This window comes from Humulus lupulus, chromosome 2 (assembly GCF_963169125.1).
Source record: "Humulus lupulus chromosome 2, drHumLupu1.1, whole genome shotgun sequence".
Taxonomy (NCBI): Eukaryota; Viridiplantae; Streptophyta; class Magnoliopsida; order Rosales; family Cannabaceae; genus Humulus; species Humulus lupulus.
The window spans coordinates 197150241-197169601 of record NC_084794.1 but is presented as its reverse complement, the minus strand read 5'-3'; the positions used below and the strand labels follow the sequence as shown (position 1 = coordinate 197169601).

Below are 19361 nucleotides of genomic sequence, written 5' to 3'. Positions count from 1 at the left end.
TTGAAAATGTAGTCATTCATTGGGATTATAAAGCATTATACATTTGAGATCCCAAAATACTATTTAGAAATATTTATAACTCAAAAATACGATTAAGGTCGACTAAACGACAAAATCCAGATTAATACATAACATCTCCCAAAAATAACCATGGCCGTGGCAGCCAGGCAGGCCGAACATGTACACGTCGCTTCACACTCTCCGTACTCATGGTTGGTCGACCTTTCCCTTGCCCTTACCTGCACCATAGAGCACTCGTGAGTCGAGGCCTAGCAAGAAAACTCAACACAAATAATGAACATATGCATATCTATCAGGCAGCATATAATAAAGCAGCCAACAAGCTAAACACTTAGCAGCCATGCCGTCCCAAGCACTTTACCAGGCCCTGGGTTCTACACCGTGAGGATGACTCAAGAATCCAAGAAGGGTCTCACCCTAACGGCTTGCAATCCACATGCTCAACGCCGCTTCCAGCCCTTTGCCATACTCGACCTTGCACTCCACATGCTTAACGTCGTTCCCAGCCCCTTGCCGTACTCGGCTTTCTGCCATTCTCAGCCTTCGCCATTCATTCACAAGTATGCAATTCATAGCATATAATCAAGAAATACTTAAACAAATACAGAACATAAATAATAGGGCTATGCCCTGCAATACAATCACATAGGGTCATGCCTTGCAACACAAATTATAGGGCCACACCCTGCACTACGGGTACAACAGTTTTCTTACCTGTGTCCTAAGCTTCCCAAGCACCGATATCCTGAGCACAACCCCCTAGTCCGAGCCTCACTGAAAACCTAGTCACAATGTATCCACAACATCCATCCATCAAGCTCTAATCCATTAAATAACTTTGGGTTATAATTCTAGTCTCCTGGACCTTGGATTCCACCAATCCTGGTGATAAAATCCATCCTGAGCCTTAACTCTTGGGTTCTCGAGCCAAAATCCTTCTTGGGGTCCAAAAACTCCCTAAGAGTCGCGACCCCATGGTCTTATGTCGCAACCCGCCTCAACCAGAGGCTCAGCCTCCACAAATCTCAGACACGCGCTGCAGCCCAACCAACGGGGCGCCACGGCCCGCCCTTCTTCTTGGCCCCCCATCTGTTCTAGAGGGTCGCAGCTCACCAAGAACAGAGTCGCGGCCCGACCCCTTCGAACCCAGAAAAATCCTTCATTTCCACAACCAAAACCCAGCCAATTTTGCTCAAAATCAATCCAACAACACAATTTAACTATCACAGTAGTTCTAAAATGTTCCCAGCAACAAAACCCAACAAAAGCTAGCTTAAAACCTCATAAAATACCCAATTCAATATTTAACTTCAAAGACCCAAGAACACTAAAACTCAGCCAAGAACTACAAAATTTAATGGCTAAAATCATAATTCAAAGCTTACCTCAATCTCTGTTTGAACCCATAGTGGTTCCCTCCTAGACTCTCTAACTTTAAGTCTACATCTCCAATTCCTTGTGTTTAGCCTCAATGGTTCCCTTGGAAAGGTCTAGAAAAAACAAGAGTGAGAGAGAAGGAAGATGGGGTCAGTTTTGGGCAGAGTTCTAAGTGTTTCTATATTTTATCTTATCTAACTTAAGTCACTTAAGTTAATCCCAAGGCCCGGGGTACCAAAAGCGTCCCCGAGGGAAAAATGGTAAATTTTCCCAACATTCCTTCCTGGACTCTCGAACTTCAAATATATATCAAATTATTTATTTTCATAACCCGATAACCCAATAAAATGTCTATTGCCCAAAATACCCTTTGACTCGCCCCGAGTCGGGTATCGGGTCCGTTGTGACTTCCTAGCTAAATCACTCCCTAGGATTGTCTCAGATTGTGCATCACAAATATATCACCACTCACACGTGGTAAAAATCACAATATACACAAATATTACATTTATGCCCTCAACGGGCAAAATTACAAACATGCCCCTAATAACCAAATGGGGCCCACATGCATATTTAATTCACCTAAACATGCATTTCTAATCACATACTCATCAAATTCACATATTAACATAATAAATCACTTATTTCCCTCCACGCACACTAATCAAGGCCCTAAGCCTTATTAGAAAATTTGGGATGCTACAACTATCCCCTCCTTACATAAATTTCGTCCTCAAAATTACGTGAATAACTCGAGATACCGCTCCCGCATATCTGACTCAAGTTCCCACGTCGCCTCCTTAACCTTGTTGTTCCTCCACAACACTTTCACCAAAGTGATGCTCTTGCTTCGCAAGACTTTATCCTTCAGGTCGAGAATTGGAACCGGCTTCTCCTCATAAGACAAATAATGGTCCAGTTCCAAGTTCTCATAACTCAGTGCATGCGTAGAATTTGATACGTACTTCCGGAGCATGGACATGTGAAATACATCATCAACCCCTGATAGACCTAGAGGCATCGCCAATCTGTAATATACCTCGCCTTGCCCGCACTTGCGCTAGCGAACCTGCCTCGCACAGTGGGGCACCCCTCACCTCGCCCGCACCTGCATCTCGCGACCCTGCCTTGCGCCAGTGCCTCGCACAGCAAGGCACGCCTCGCCTCGCCTCGCCTACACCTACGTCTTGCGACCCTGCATCGCGCCAGCACCTCGCACTGCAAGGCATGCCTCACCTCGCCCGTGCCTGCGTCTCGCGACCCTGCCTCGCGCCAGTGCCTCAAACAGTAAGGCACGCCTTTCCTCGCCTGCGCCTGCGTCTCACGACCCTACCCCGCGCCAGAGCCTTGCACACCCGCCAATCAAAAGGGGCGCCGAGGCTGTCACACCAAGAGTGTCCTTAGGGTCTCGCGCCGAGGATGTCGCGAAGTCACCCATCACAAGGGGCGCTGGGGGTGTCACAACGAAGGCCTAGCGAAACACCTCTTGGTTCATTTTCACAGGCCATCTCGCGACGTCCTTAATTTCCAATCACCTTGCAATAACATATAAGGATTTCTACACTTGAAGCCCTTGCGAATAAGGTACCTTACGAGGGTGAACACCTGTGGCTCGAGGAGCTCGTACAGATACGAAATGCACCTGCAAACCAAGATGTGTTAGAGTACGAACACTATGTCCACGTCGGACAAGTAGTGGCAGTACAAGAATGGTTCATAGCAAGTACTCCCCTAGCACTCCTATGAGGTTCGTATCCAACAAGTAGTGGAGGTATAATATGGTGGAGGTATAATATGGTACCAAGGCAGGAGTATTTTTGCAGACCCCTGACACGTACAAGAGCCGACCACTACTCTTCCAATACCACTACCACTTGTGTTACTATCCTAACAGTGTACCCAAGTACCTTTGTCATCCTCTGGGACCACCTTGTATCAGAGGCCATTAGAGCCAGGCTATAAATAGACCACCCCTCAAGCTAAGGGGTTGGAAAATGGATACAATACAAGAATATTAGAAGATGAATATACAAGTTTTCTTCTATTGTTCACGTACAATTTTCCTACTAATTTCTACAAGATCTTTTGAGTTCATAAGTCATTGATTAAGTCTTTGAGTTTTCCATTAATATTTCGTTGACGAGTTCCTGCCATCAACAGTTTGGCGCTGTCTGTGGGAAGGATAAGTGCCAAGCCACTGTTCTTCCATTTATTCTGGCAGAGAAAGATGTCGAGACGCTCTAAGCGACTGAGAGAACCATGAGAGGTGGAGGTCCACCTCGACGGAGATCGGCTGAAGGCCACCTTGAAGAACCCTCCGCCACCCAAAAATGTGAATGTACCAAAGGAGCCCATGGTTCCTGGAGATGAAAGGGAGGCTTTGTCCCCAGCTGTCCAACTTGATGAAAACCATCCAAGACCATCGGCTGCTCTCGCAAAAGAGGCCAGAATGTTTCTCTCCCCAAGGCCACCGTAGGTGCCGAACTCCGGTCGGCAAGATCCGGGTCCATCGACGCGCCCGCCAGACAAGAGCCCCTGAGTACATTCCATAGGCTCAAGCTCTAGTCTCAATTTTATAAAGAGGATATATGCGAGTTACACCGGAAGAACCAAAGGCTAGAAAACACCTTAGAAAATATGCAAGAGGTGTTGACGGTCTGCTACAAGGAAAATCAAGTGTGCCTCTTCCTAGACGAAAGGAGAAAGGCCATGAGGGTGGAGAAACCACAGTCCCTGTGGACGATGGGAGGACTTAACTCTACACTAGTAATACCCGTCGAAAAAAGCAGCACGAAAGTCTCAGACAGGCGAAGCAACCCCAGAGGCCAAGGCGGAAGAACAACGCCAACCCTCATAACGAAGTTTAAGTCACTTCAAGGGAAACACCCTTAGACTTAAGGGAAGAACTCAACAAGAAAAGGACGAACAAGAGGACTACACCTCCTATTGCTCCCCAAGAAGACAAAACAAAAGGAAAGGCCAACTCACCCGACTTGAGAGACTCCTTGAACAAAAGGAGGAAAGACTTAGACGCCAAAATGAGGAGCATGCGGAGTAAGATAATCATTGCGTCTGGGGGACATGCTGTCAACGATGAGTTTGATTAAAAAATGCCTTCATTAGATAAATCCAAGCCGTGTGACTCCTGACCAACTTCAAAGAGCCTCACATGGCCCCTTATGAGGGCAATACATGCCCAAAATACCATCTAGATGCGTTCAATGACCTAATGAAGCTAAGGGGATTTAACAGCGAAGCCAGATGCCACTGTTTTGCTGTCATGTTAAAGGGTCCTGTGTACAAGTGGTTTAAGAGTCTCCGGCCAAGATCCATCAGGTCTTGGCAACAATTTTCTGAAGAATTTCTCCAGCAACATCACACTGCATGATTACACCATGACAGGCACCAGCCTCTCTAATGTGAAACAAGGAGAAGAAGAGAGCCTGAAGAGCTACATCCATAGGTTCAATATGGAACCAGCCAAAGTGGGAAGCCTAACCCGTGGGGAGTTAAAAATGGCCATTACAGCCGGGATGCGCCCGGGTAGTAAGTTGTGGGATAACATGCTAAAGAGGGAGGTCACTGACTTAGATGATTTCTACAAATGAGCCCAAAAGTACATTCGTGTTGAAGACCGCCATGAGAACCTGAAGGCATCACTTGTCAAGCATTCAGCCTCCGAAGGTTCGAATGACAAGAAGAAGAAAAAAGTGTACAAAGGGCCAAGAGATGACCACCAGAGGAAGCACAAGCATGGAGGTAGCCTGAGGCAAACATCCCACACTTTCTACGCAAATCTAACACATACTAGGGAACATATCTTCGTAGCAAAGGAGAATCAAGTCCCCTTCAGGAGACCCCCACCAATGAAAAGGGATCGGTCAAAAAGAGATCCTGGAGAGTACTGTCAGTATTATAAAGACATTGGGCACACCACTGCTCATTTGAAGATGGAAATCGAAGAGCTTATACGTAGGGGACACTTGGGTAGATACGTCTGCAAAGAAAACCAAAGACTGGACGAAGGAGTACCCTCACCACGAGCACGAGATGAAGCCCCAGAGGTGCAAGGAGAAGTTAGGACCATCTTTGGAGGGCTAGGGTTCGGAGGCAAATCAAGGAAAGGGCGAGACAAGTATGTCAGGGAAGCCAGACGAAGTCCTTCTCCATGCGTCTTAAGTTTGGAACAACGCCCCCAAAGAGATTTAAGGGGGAGAACGATTTGATAACCTTCAGCGAAGAAGATGCGCGATGATTGCATTTCCCTCACAATGACCCCTTGGTGCTGACTGTACATCTTGCTAACATGAGGGTACATCGGGTCCTAGTGGACAATGGAAGCACTGTAGACATCCTATATTGCTTGACCTTAGAGAAGATGGGACTGGGCATCAGGAACATAAAGCCCTGTACACCTCCCTGTAAGGGTTTACAGGAGACTTGATTCAGCCCCTGGGCACAATCGAGTTTGCCTTGACCATAAGAGAACTGCCCCAGACAGACCATTGTAACGACAAACTTTGTCGTAGTAAGCTGTTCCTCAGCCTACAAAGCGGTATTAGGGAGACCTTCCCTGAGAGAATTGAAGCCAATAACCTTGGTATACCACTTGGCCCTAAAATTCCCAACTCCTGGGGGAGTAGTGAGCATGAAAAGGGAACAAAAAGGAACAAGGGATTGACATAACATGTCCCTCCACACAATCATGAAACTGCCAGAATTGGTGCAGGCAACAGTAGTACATGGGAACGCAAACCCGCGTGAGTTCAATCCCAAAGTTACTAAGGATATTAGAATCGATGGTGTAAGTATGCGCTTGAGAGGGAGAATTAGGTAAAGTTCTGCTTTAGTGTGATAAATCAAAAGGGTTACCATAGTTAGCCCCCCAACATAGTTGTGAGTCCTCCCCTCAAAAGTAGCTATAGATTAGAAGGGTAACCTAGATGCCCTAATATGAAGTAAAAACAATGTTGCCTATGTACTCTAATTATTTCTCATGAATATGTTTTTTATTGGCATGATACCCTCCTCATTTACATGAGCACATATCTAACTCTTGTGTACCTATCACCAATTGGAATTACCAAAGTGCATGAGAAGAATTATCAAAGTGCCCGACGAGATAAATCTCGCCAACCACTTGGGGGGCAGAGTACATAGCCAAAAAGGGTCCTAAAAGAGACCCTTATAAAAAAAAAAAAGGAAGTAAGGAATAAAACCTTGCAAGGCATCTCTCGAGTTCACAAGGATTAACTACCCTTATGAACATCAAAAGGGTCAAAAGGTCCTACAGGAAGAGCCTCCTAATAAAGGCTAATACCTCAATGAGAGGAAAGGCCTCAGGAAGAGCATCCACTAATAAGCCTAGAGCAGCCACCAAGTCGTCTAGCCAAAAAATGACCTAAAAGAGACCCATCAAAAGGTCCTATAGGAAGAGCCTCCTAATAAAGGTTGATACCTCCACGAGAGGAAAAAACTCAGGAAGAGCATCCACCAATATGCCTAGAGCGGCCACCAAGTCGTCTAGCCAAAAAAGGTCCTAAAAGAGACCCTTGCAAAAATAGTTCTATGCATAATGACGAGAAGAACGCTTCTCACAGGAAATAATAAGCGCACGCAAAAGTATATAAAAGGATGACTAGAACCCAAAGATTCAACATATCCTTATAGATACAATCAAGGTGCACCAAAGAGAGACCTATCGAACCCCTTTATGCGGGCTCAAAAGGACCTCAAGCATAGAAAAGCAAAAACAAATGATCACACACATATATATATAAAAATGAGAAAGAAAGTTGCGATAATGTGGCAGGACTTAGAAAAGTTCCAAAAAAAAATGAGGTTCAAATGAGCATACAACCAAATTGAATTAAAAGGTAAAAACTGTAGAAGCAACATCTAAAGGCCTCCTACCGTGAGCATTCCACTCGGGCACCTTGGCGACGCATGCTCACAAAAGGAGGAGAAATCGAAGTTAGGATTCTTCCTCCATATTCCATAGAGGGTGCGCTCTATGGACTTGTACTCGACCTCAGCCAAATTAGCCTCCAGGAGAGTGACCCTCTCCTACAACGTCGCAGCCTTGGCTTTCGCTCCCCCTAGATCAGCCTCCAGATGAGTGACCCTCTCCTGCAACATCACAGCCTTGGCTTCCGCTCTCCTCCTCTTTTTTGATGACGAAGAGGCCTTCTCCAGGGCCTTCTCCAACTTAAGCTTGGTGTCAGTAATCTCCCTCTCAAGCTCCTGAACTTTGACCGCTAGATGGTCCCTTTCAGTGTTTGACGAAGAGAGGTCCTGTACCGAGTCGGCGAAGTGTTGAGCAACCAGAGAAACCTACAAGAAAAAAAAATGATGAGCAAACAAAGAATCCAAAACAAAAAAAGAAAGAAAGAGAAAGACCAATGTAAGAAGCGTGAACTCACCCAGGTTGTGGAGTGCACAAGTGTCTCCCTAAGTTCTGGCATGGTAAAATTCTCGAGACCTCTCCACTCACCATCAGGAATACCCTCGGCGACTCGAATATACCTTTGCCCATAAGGGGCCGCCATGCAACTCACCGGGGATGTCCCCTCCAAATTAGGGGCACCCGGGTGAGCAGGGACAGATGACCCACTCACCGAAGGAGGATGAGGCTTAGGAATATAAAAAAAATGGGGCGTCAAAGGACCATGATTATTAGGAGCATGAGGAAGATTATCATAGTCCTTGGAGAAGGGCACAACAAAGTACCCTGGCATGGCCTGCGGACCGCGGGAATGAGAGGCCATGTAGCGGTCCATAGGGACAGAAGAAGGGCACCCCCTGAGGGACGGAGATGACTGGGGTGGGCGTCTGAATTTTGGGAAAACCTCCTCAGGCACCCTCTCCACATCACCCCCGTCTGAGTGAGGCTCGACTAGAGTCGCCTTCTTCTTTTGTTCGGAAATATGCCACAGCAAATCGGGCTCCGAAACCGTGGATAAAGCATAACGGTTAAGGTTGCCCACAGTGAAGAGGCGGGTGACCATTTTTATAGCGGGGTCGGCATCGAGAAAGGTGTCCACTGGTGCTACCTCCGATTCAAGAATGTCGGGGATACTGAAGCTCTATGAACAATCAACACAGTTATCAATATGAGCATAAATTCCAAAATAGCAAATTCAATGTAGAAGGAAAAAAAGCTTGAAGTACTTACTTAGGATTGAGAGAAAATGTTCACGTACGGAAATGGGACCTTTCACAAAGAAAAAGTCCTGCTTCCAAGAACCTGGGTTAGACACGAAACCCTCTATCAGAGAGACCTGGGAATTGGATTTTTGCAGGAAATAGAAGCCTTTGGATTTAGGGGTGAGATGAGGTTGTACATAAAGTGCACCTCTTGGGCCGTCGGAGCACGACGGTTAAGCTCCATAAACGCCATATATTGGAAGCTTAAAGTCAACATGCTGTTAGGCACCAGCTGAAGCAGAGCAAGGTCGAAGTGGATGAGGACCATGATGAAGAACGGGTGTAAGGGAATGGTCCCACCTGCCTTCAGGATGTGCTCGCTCATGGCCACGTACCCTTGGGGGGGATTATCGGCCTGGCACTTGCTGGAAGGAACGTACAACTTCTACTCCTTACCAATATGGTATTTCTCAGGTGACTCCAACAACCAGATCTTTGACACGTTGGACACGATAGTAGACACCAATAGAGGACCAGAATCTGGCCTCTCGGGATCCACCTGTCGTCGCACTCTCTTTGACATATCTGCAAAACCCAAGGAAAAAGGTGAGGTCGAAACAGGGCACTTTACCCTTTTTTCTTTCTAGCGAGAGTTTTCCACCGAGGCATTGAGTGTGGGAGCATCGAACACGGGTGGATCGAAGACAAAGGTTGAGGGGAACCCGGGGTGACCTCATGGCAACTATAAGGGGAGAACGGGGTAGGAGGTTCAGGTGGGAGGCTTCCCTCCATGAACTCCAACTCCATTTGTAGATCAAAAAGGCTCACTCTAAGGTTTGCAATGTGGTCACTAAGGTCAAAGGAGAAAAGGACTCCATCATCCCTCAAAACCAAATCTATTTCGCTCTCCACCACCCAAATTTTACACCTAAGCTCGGCCATGTGCTCAAGGTGACATATACGGGCACTCCTCCGAGGGTCGAGTTAGTAGACTTATCTTCAGACTCGGGGTCCCCCGAGAACAACCCTTACCGAGCTTGAGCACATGGAACCTCGTCTCGTTGCTAATAAGGTTGCAAGTGTAGGTGAAGGGAGTGCTACAAAACACAAAGGGATAGGCTCAAAACCTCTAGACACAAATGCTCGAAAAGACCAACTATGGGGTACAAGCAAGGGCATGTGTGTGGATTAGCTCACGAGGAGCTCCGGCCAAGGCAACCCATCCCGAATAGTGCTAATTTAGACCCATTGGACATAAGAAAAAAGAAAGAAAGTATACCTTCAGTAAGTAAAATCGAGCACCATCATGGTCGAAAGAAGGCCAAGGGTCAAAAACACCATCGAGGTCGAAAAAGGCCAAGGGTCAAAAGCACCATAGCGATCGAAGGAATACAAAGGGTTGAAAGTATGCGTCAGCAAAAATAAAGGAGAAAGGTGTTTTAGTCTCCAAGCACCTATATAGACGTTTACATAAAAGAAATGAATTTAAATAATAAAGAGGAAAGAAAGCCAAAATAACTTTGTGAGGAATTGAACCCCTTACCTGTTGGAGGAAGTGAAGACACAAATACCACTAAACTAAGAAGAGAAAGTGTAAATATTATGCTTGAGATGGAGGTCTATTTATAAGAACCACAAACTAATCTTAGCCGTTGGATCCAATGCTTGATCAATTGTCAAGAAAGGGGCTTGTCACTCGCCTTGGGATCTGCAGAGCACAATGATAGGCTCACATTCACTCTCAAAATCTTGTAATAGTCTTCAACTCCAAAGTGTGTGTTTCTATAATGCGAAAATGAAGAAGCAAGCTAATAACTTGCGGGCATCCCAAAAACATCGCACCTTGAAGTCTACCAGAGAGCTTGAAGACCCTCTCGGAGACTGAGCGGCAAGTGTGAATGCCAAAAATTGGACGTGATCCTGAGAGGGCCACAGTCAAGACTAGAGAGAAAAGTTGAGGCTTTCCCCTAGTGACTTCAGGCACACCAAGCAACCTCGTGTCTCACCCCACGCGAGACCCATGCCTCACGCGAGAGCTTCGTAGTTCTACCTCGTCTCGCCCCACGCGAGGCCCTTGCGAGCTTGTGACCCCTGGCACATCTCGCCTCGCTGAATGCCTCACCTCGCCTCGTCCGCGCCTGCATCTCGCGACCCTGCCTTGCGCCAGCGCCTCGCACAGCAAGGCACGTATTGCCTCGCCTGCACCTGCGTCTCACGACCCTACCTCGCACTGCAAGGCACGCCTCGCCTCGCCCGTGCCTACGTCTCACGACCCTGCCTCGCACTAGCGCCTTGCACAGCAAGGAACGCCTCTCCTCAACCACGCTTGCGTCTCGCAAACCTGCCCTGCGCCAGCGCCTCACACATAAGGCACGCCTCGTCTCGCCCACGCCTGTGTCTCATGACCCTGCCTTGCGCCAGCGCCTCGCACACAAGGCACGCCTCACCTCGTCTGCACCTCCGTCTTGCGACCCTGCCTCAAGCTAGCGCCTCGCCTCCCCCACGCCTGCGTCTCGCAACCCTGCCTCGCACCAGTACCTCGCACAGCAAGGCACGCCTCACCTCGCCCGCGCCTGTGTCTCGTGACCCTACCTCGCGCTAGTGCCTTGTGCGCCCACCCATCACAAGGGACGTCGAGGGCGTCGTGAGCATCCCATGCCGAGGGTGTCGCGCCAGAAGTGTCCTGAGGGTCTTGCACTGAGGAAGTCGCGAAATCACCCATCACAAGGGGCACTGGGGGTATCGCGATGAAGGCCTAGCGAGACACCACTCGCTTCATTTTCATAGGGATATCTCGCGACGTCCTTGATTGTCAAGCACCTTGGAATAAAATATAAGGATTTCAACACTTGAAGCCCTTGGGAATAAGGTACCTTACGAGGGTAAGAACCTGTGGCTCGAGGAGCTCGTACAAGTACGGAATGCACTTGCAAACTAAGAGGAGTTAGAGTACGGACACTAAGTCCATGTCGGACAAGTAGTGGCATTACAAGAATGGTTCATATCAAGTACTCCCCTCGCACGCCTATGAGGTTCGTACCCGACAAGTTGTGGAGGTATAATATGGTACCAAGGCAGGAGTACTTTTGTAGACTCCTGACACGTACTAGAGCTGACCACCACTCTTCCAACACCACTACCACCTGTGCTACTATCCTAACAGTGTACCCAAGTACCTTTTTGTCCCTTGGGACCACCTTGTATCAGAGGCCATTAGAGCCAGACTATAAATAGAACTCCACCCCTCAAGCTAAGGGGTTGGAAAACGGACATAATACAAGACTATTGGATGAAGAATATACAAGTTTTCTTCTATTGTTCACTTACAATTTTCCTGCGAATTTCTACAAGATCTTTTGAGTTCATAAGCCATTGATTAAGTCTTTGAGTTTTCCATCCATATTTTGTAGACGAGTTTTTGCTGTCAACATTAACATATGCCAAATTATCATTATTGTACACATAATAATAACAATAATAATAATAATAATAATAATCTTATTTTAAACAGTAAGAGCCCAAAAAAAAAAACCACACAATATTGTTATTATTTATGCACAATAATAACCTTAACATACAATAATATTCAAGCAATAAGTTCAAAATAATTTTTCCAACTATTTCACTAGGCAATATACTAATGCCTAGATTCCCAAGAATTTATTTGTCACCATTCTATTATCAAGAATACACTAATATTATTGTTCTTGTGCTCATAACAATAATAATATCATACTCATTCATTTAACAAGAACCTATCATTCACTTGGCATTACACTCATGCCCAAGAATTTTAAAAAATCAATTGTCCTAGTCAACCCAATACACTCATAAATATGTAAATTGACGGAAATACCTTGGTGGTAAACTTATGATATTACTCTTCCTGAGCAGGCGGATATATATACAATACTTATGTCATGTTTTTATTTATTTATATAATATAATTATGTTTTTAGGACTATGTGATAACTTTATAAATAAAGTCAAACTATTTTTTTTTTCTTTTAAATATACAAGTTAGGTGAAAAAATAAGTCTAATAGTTAATATGAAAATATAGAGAAAATATAATAATATGGACTTCTCAAACAAAATTCAAATACATTAAATGTAGGTAAACATTCCAAGCACCAATTTTGCTAATAAGTTAAAATGTTAGACTTCACTTAACACGTGCCACTTCCATGTATAAGCATACGGTGCCCTTCGTAAATGTAGACATGTCTAAGCCTATGGTGTCCTTTTTCTACACAGTATCCAATCAAATCCACAAGGAATCTATAGTGAAACCTGAGACAAGAAGGTAACGAATTGAGCCACAAACATCTTATATGCACAAATGCACTATATGAGTGTATTCATGTGGCACGTAACCACATTTCCACGTGCTATTGCCTAGTATATTTAAGTAGATTTTCGTCCACTTTGAAGTAATTGCATTGCAGGATTTCGATGAACGGAAGTTGGCAGAGTAGACCATGCCAATCCGGTACGGTGTGAATGGATTAAGCGAGCTAGGTTGTCCTATCAAAAATAAGTCAACACGTACAATTACTTCAAAGGTAGTACTATTGTGAGGAGATGGTTTGAATATGGTGGATTTATTTTAATATTTTATTTGATTCTTTGTAATCTCTCTGTTTTTTTAAAAACAAACGTATGAGAGTTTTAATCCTATTTATATACCCCATATATACCTGGCCTCTCATCTCAAAGAGAAAAAGTAATTAAACATTGAAAATAGAAAGAACAGTAGCAACCCTGCCCAGATACACATCGAGTTCTGAACTAACTAAAATGACCTCGTACAACAATGAAAGCATCGAAGGAGAAGATGTAGTCATTGACGACACCGACTCAGAAACAGAGAGGTCAATGATGAAACAAGTGGTGCCAGGGGGAGGACGGTTGTGGTGGCTCTTCCAGCACCTCTGAACGTGAAGAAGAAGGATGTTGGTGGGGGGATAACACTAACCACCATCGACACCAATGACAAAATAACGTCGAAAGAGGATAAAAACGGCAACCGTAAATGAATTCACATTTGCTGGGACTTCAACAGTTACAAAAATGATGTACCGTAAATGAATTCACATTTGCTGGGACTTCAACAGTTACAAAAATGATGTATTGGCAAGGTTTAAGACGGCTCTGAACTCGGCAGAGGAAGGTCAAATTGAGCCAGGATGGGCTGGCACAGGAAACAATAAATATCATGGAGGAAGTTGTTCGGGGGATGGATATATGTCTTGCTGAGTTGGAAAGCTTGGCATGAGCAGGCTTATTTAAATTGTTTTATGTAGTGGCATATTAGTAGTAGATAGCTGAATGTTAGTTCAACTACATTTATTGTAATGTCTTAGTAATGCTTGTTCATTATGGTATTGGTTTTATTTTGGTATATGGAGATGGGATAATTACATTAAGTACGGTGTTTAGGAAAAAAATTCTAAATATACGGTAATATAAAATAATTACACATTTACGGTAATATGAAAACTACTGATCATCATCATCAACATATGTATATATTGACTGGTTTTTGAATATACGGTAATATAAAATAATCTCTTGACTGGTTTTTAGATATATATATATAATATATGTATATATTGTGATGAACTTAATTTCAGTCGATAGATATATATATATACTGGTTAGAAAGTGTATCATCATCATATACATATATAATATATGTATATACGGTTAGAAAGTGTTGTTAATAGTTTTTTCATCATCTAATCTCTTGACTGGTTTTTGAATATATATAATATATGTATATATTGTGATGAACTTAATTTCAGTGGATAATTCCATTGTTTTTGTTTTAGATTTATTACTTGGGTAATTGAGAATAATTGTGATCCGGGTTTTGATTTCTCTCATAGTAAAGAAGAAGACATTTTCAAATGATTTCTTAATTATAAAATATTTTCGTAAATATTAGTTACAAAAATATATTTCTTAGTTGTAAAACTAGATTTGTAAACTATTGTTACAAAAATAAAAAATTTAGTTACAAATTTATTTGGAAGTTTTATCTAAAAAAACAAAAAAAAAATCTACAATTCTATAATGGATTTTGTAAATATTATTTACAAACACGTAACAGATATTTACAAGTTTGTAACAGATATTTACTAGTTTGTAAACGTTGTTCACAAAAAATTATATTTTACAGCTTTTATTTATGATTTTGCCACTCCGTATTTACAATTTTGCCATTCTGTGTTTTTATCCAAAAATTCCGTATGTTTGTAATGCACAGTATTTTTCAGATTTTTTTTAACTTTGAGTGTATTTTTGTAGATTTCCCTATGGAGATTGTCGTGTGGACCATAGGAGGTGTTCATTTTATTTTAAGTTAATATTTATGATTTTCCTCTGAAGCCTATACAGTTGTCTGTGTCAATGATTACTTTTCAGTGAGAATAGTTTTGATTTCCCTCTTTATATGCTTGTTCGTGATAATTTGGTAATTGTAAAATGCCCTAATCTAATACTTTGTAAAACATTTACTCATGAGTTTATAGGAGAAAAACCACTTATTATAAAATATCAGTGGGGCCTTGCTAAAACATGCAAGTTGGGTCCAATAGTTTAAAATAAAAATAATAGTTTTTATGCAACGTTTTAAAAATAATTAAAGTTCAAGTTTCACTGATAAGTTCTGAAAGTTAAAATAAAAATAACATTATTTTTAGAAAATGACGTTTAAATTGATCGTTTCTCGTCCATAGGATGCCCCACGCCATACACACCCTAACGATAGAACTCCCTACATCACCACGCGTGCCAAAGAGAAAACCTATTTGCTACGTAGAAGAGAAAGTAAGGAGGTGAGCTAAAAGCCCAGTAAAGAAGTACAATTAACACACAAGTAAAACACGACAAAACATATTTATACTCATACATTGTCATACATCATAGCATCATTATCGTAACTATCATCATCATAAACATAAACATAATCATTATATCATAAGCATCATATACATGGTCACCATCATCATAACATTATAACATAAACATCTTAATAAACATAGTCATCATAAACATAACATCGTATCTTTGTGAACATGGCCTGCTAACTTGTCCATGTCACATCTTGAGGTAAACAGGATCTCTAGTCCTTGAATAACCTCAGCGCGTCCGCCTTATGAGTTACATCTTCATATCCTTAGTAACTCGGATTACGTCCTCACATCCTTAGTAACCCTTTATTGTTGTGTCACGTTCATCACGTTAACAACCATTTACATATCATACAACATTCAATGACATACAATCCAGTCATATCAACAACCATTAGCAATTCACAATTCATATCGCAAAAGTATCATCATACATAACCTTATTATTCATACAAGCCAACCTTACCATTCACAGCATAAACAACTAAAGTTTTTATCGAACTTCTTTACCTCAGGTCCAAGCAAAGCACAATCGACAAACTTCACAATGAGGCTATACCATAATAAAATAACATCCTTTAGCATTACATAAGACTCTATTGTGCCCACTCATATACCCCATGTGTGCATGAGATGGTGAAAACTACTCATCATTCTCAAAATAGGCACATTTACACATAAAATCACCAAAAGAATAATGCAACTTATATGTATGTTACATGCGTGTTTTTTAAATAAAAATCGTATAGTTAAATATTAGACACATTTTTTAACGTGAAAGTGAAATTGCATGCGACATGCATATGTGGGAACGTTGCTAAAAAGCGGCGTTAAAAACGATAATTCCTACGTGCTTATTTCTATCGTTTTAAAAATAATGAATTAATAACATGCTTTTATTACCATTACTTATCTCTTTAAAATCACTAAGTTGATTAAACCTCTTAAAATATCATTTTTATTTCATAAAAATAATTTATTTAGCCATTTAAAAATATAATAAATCCATTTATTATTTAAAATTACATAGAAATAACAAAGGCTTGACATTATTTAAAATATTTTTAATTATTATGTTTCCTTAAAAAATATTATTCGAATTATCATAATTATAAACTTGATGTGAGAAAATAAAATTTTTAGGTGTGGAAAAACATATATCTCACTTGTATTATTTTCAAGACTCAATTTTTAAACAGAATAAATTCATAAGTGATAATCCAATAATTATTTTTAAAATATTCTAATAAACTTTCAGCCACTATTTAATTTATTTTAAAATCACAAGTAAATTAAATTCAACATTTTTCTTAATTAAAATAAAGAAAAATCATAACTATAAAATGAACACTCATAGTTATACTAAAATACCACTTTTAATATTTTCATAGTTTATGGTATTAATTTATTTCAACATACACATCAAATTCTTTTTATTTAAAAATAAATTTCACATTTTTACTAAAATTCCACCAACTAATTATTTCCTCAAATTCACTATTTTTATTTTTAAAATTTCATATTTTTCTCAAAAATATAAAAAAAAATCTGTAGGTAGTCATTTGAGCAAAATATCATTTCAAGACATCTTAAAATTTTCCATTTAATTTCTTAATACATCATAGCACTTGTAAAATTTATCTAAGCATTCAAAAATATTATTCTCATCATGTTGACATCATTTATACACAAAATCAGCAAGTACTTCAAATCATAATATTCATCACTTTCATCATGTTTTACCAAATTCAAATATTAATCATGCATGTTTAATTAACATAATTAAACACAAACCCTAGCATGCTTCTATCATTCAAATAATTCAAAAGAAAACAACTAACATATACTCATTTAAAATCTTACAAACACCCTATTATATTTCTAACGAGTATCTGCATGCCATCAAATAAAATAATAATGACAAACATGCATCAATAGCATAAAAAACCAATATCTATATATGCCTTCACATTAAACCTAACATGTTCCTATTTCCCAAATAACATGACCAAAATCATAGAAAAACATCAAAAGAAACATAAGCAAAACTTCACAAGTATTATCTACACATGCTTTGGGTGAGATCTATATGAGATTCATGCTCTTGCATCCAAAAATATATAACCACCTAACATGCTTCTCATCAAGCCATCATAACCATAATGCAACACATTCATCAAGACCGAAAATAAACAAAACATTAGCTTTATTTCAAAACAAGATTTCTTTGAAAACATCCTTCAATATCAATCAACGCAAACATAATATCCTACCCAAAACACAAACCCACTTTCAGTCATGATCTCTCCAAAATAACAACATAAAATAACAGTAACCAATAGATTGAGGGAGGAAATCCAATACCTCTCTTGATAGAAATCAAGAACCCAAACTAGAACCACCTCCTTGCTCAAACCCTGGGGTTTTTTTTTTAAATCCATATGGAGAAGAAGAAGAACACCAACAATTACAAAATACTCCAATCAAAATACTAGAATTAAAAGAAAAAAAAAATCATAAAACATAAACAAGAGGCATACCCTAGGATTGATCCATTCTTCTTCTTCTTTTTCTCCTTCTCTCTCTAGAACTTGCCTCTCTCTCTCTCTCTCTCCTTCTCTCTAGGCCGACGACACCTCCAAGCAAAAATGACCACTTTTCTTTTTCTCTTCCCTTTAATCTAACCTATGAAAATAATAGCCTAATAAAATAAATGGGTAAGTTTCCTATTCCTAATTTCCCATTAATTTTTTTTATTATAATTTACTAAATAAAATGATTTTTCAATTAATCTAAAAGAAGGAAAAATATCAATTTATTTGGCTATCATCAATTTTGCATTATCACTATCTACATAAAATAGGAAACTCTTCCTTAGCTTTCCCACTATGCTTCCCAGGCCACTTCTCTTCCTATTCCTTATTTTATTTTTTTAATTAATTAATCTAAATAAATCTAATAAAAAGAAAAAATAAAGTGTGTAGAAAATTCTACACATGTGTACCATGCAACCATGCACATGTACACACTCAATAACTAGTGTGCATCACTACCTACCATGCATCTTAGTGCATTCAACCAAAACTCAATAATTCACATTTAAAAAAAATAAATAAATAACAATTAATAATTAAATTTGCAAAAATTATACCAAACAATTTTAACAATTAATTTAAACAAACAAATAAAATAATTCACAACACTTAACAATTAAATAAATTAAAGCACAAAATTTAGGGCTTGTTCGGTAACATAGAAATAAACAGTTTTATGTTTATTTGAATAGAAATGTAACAACAAAACGTAAAAATATGTTCGGTAAACTTATTTCTATTTTTTATTTTTTAAAACTTTAATTAATTTTTGCTTAATTTTGAAAACAGTTTTTTCTTACTTTTAATTTTTTTTAAACGTTTTCTTTCTCCTTCCTCTTTAGTCTTTTCTATCAAAAGTATTTTTACTTTTTAAAAACAAAAATAGTTACCAAACACAGTTTTATTTTATATAAATAAAAAAACATAAAACAAAAATATATTTTTATTATTGTGTTTAAAAAATTTAAAAATAAAAATTTTACCAAACACAACCTTAATAAATTAATAAAAAAATTTGGTACGCTTCAGTAATATCTTCAACAAGTTTACAAATATATTTTTATTATTGTGTGGTGCATGAAGTTTGAGGAACGAGGTTTGTATGTAATTGATTGGGGTGTTATAAAATAACATACGACAGACAAAGTATACATATAAAGAAAACTTAAAAAAGGACAAAAAAAAATACATTTGTTTGAAAATATTTCATGTCATTACATTGACAAAACAATTGAATTTTACTGTTATAATTTTCCATTCTTCCTTAACTATTATAATTGGTATAAATGTAAGAGTATGTATATATT

General features: G+C 40.1%; 1 long non-coding RNA gene across 1 annotated transcript; it reads right to left on the bottom strand.

Moving 5' to 3' along the window:
* Positions 1-15563: 15563 nt before the first annotated feature.
* On the bottom strand, positions 15564-18135 carry LOC133816482 (uncharacterized). Its single transcript, XR_009885280.1, has 3 exons — positions 18001-18135; positions 17825-17877; positions 15564-15764 (listed from the first exon to the last, which is right to left on the bottom strand). It is a non-coding gene; the product is annotated as an uncharacterized LOC133816482 (long non-coding RNA).
* Between the last annotated feature and the right edge of the window lie 1226 nt (positions 18136-19361).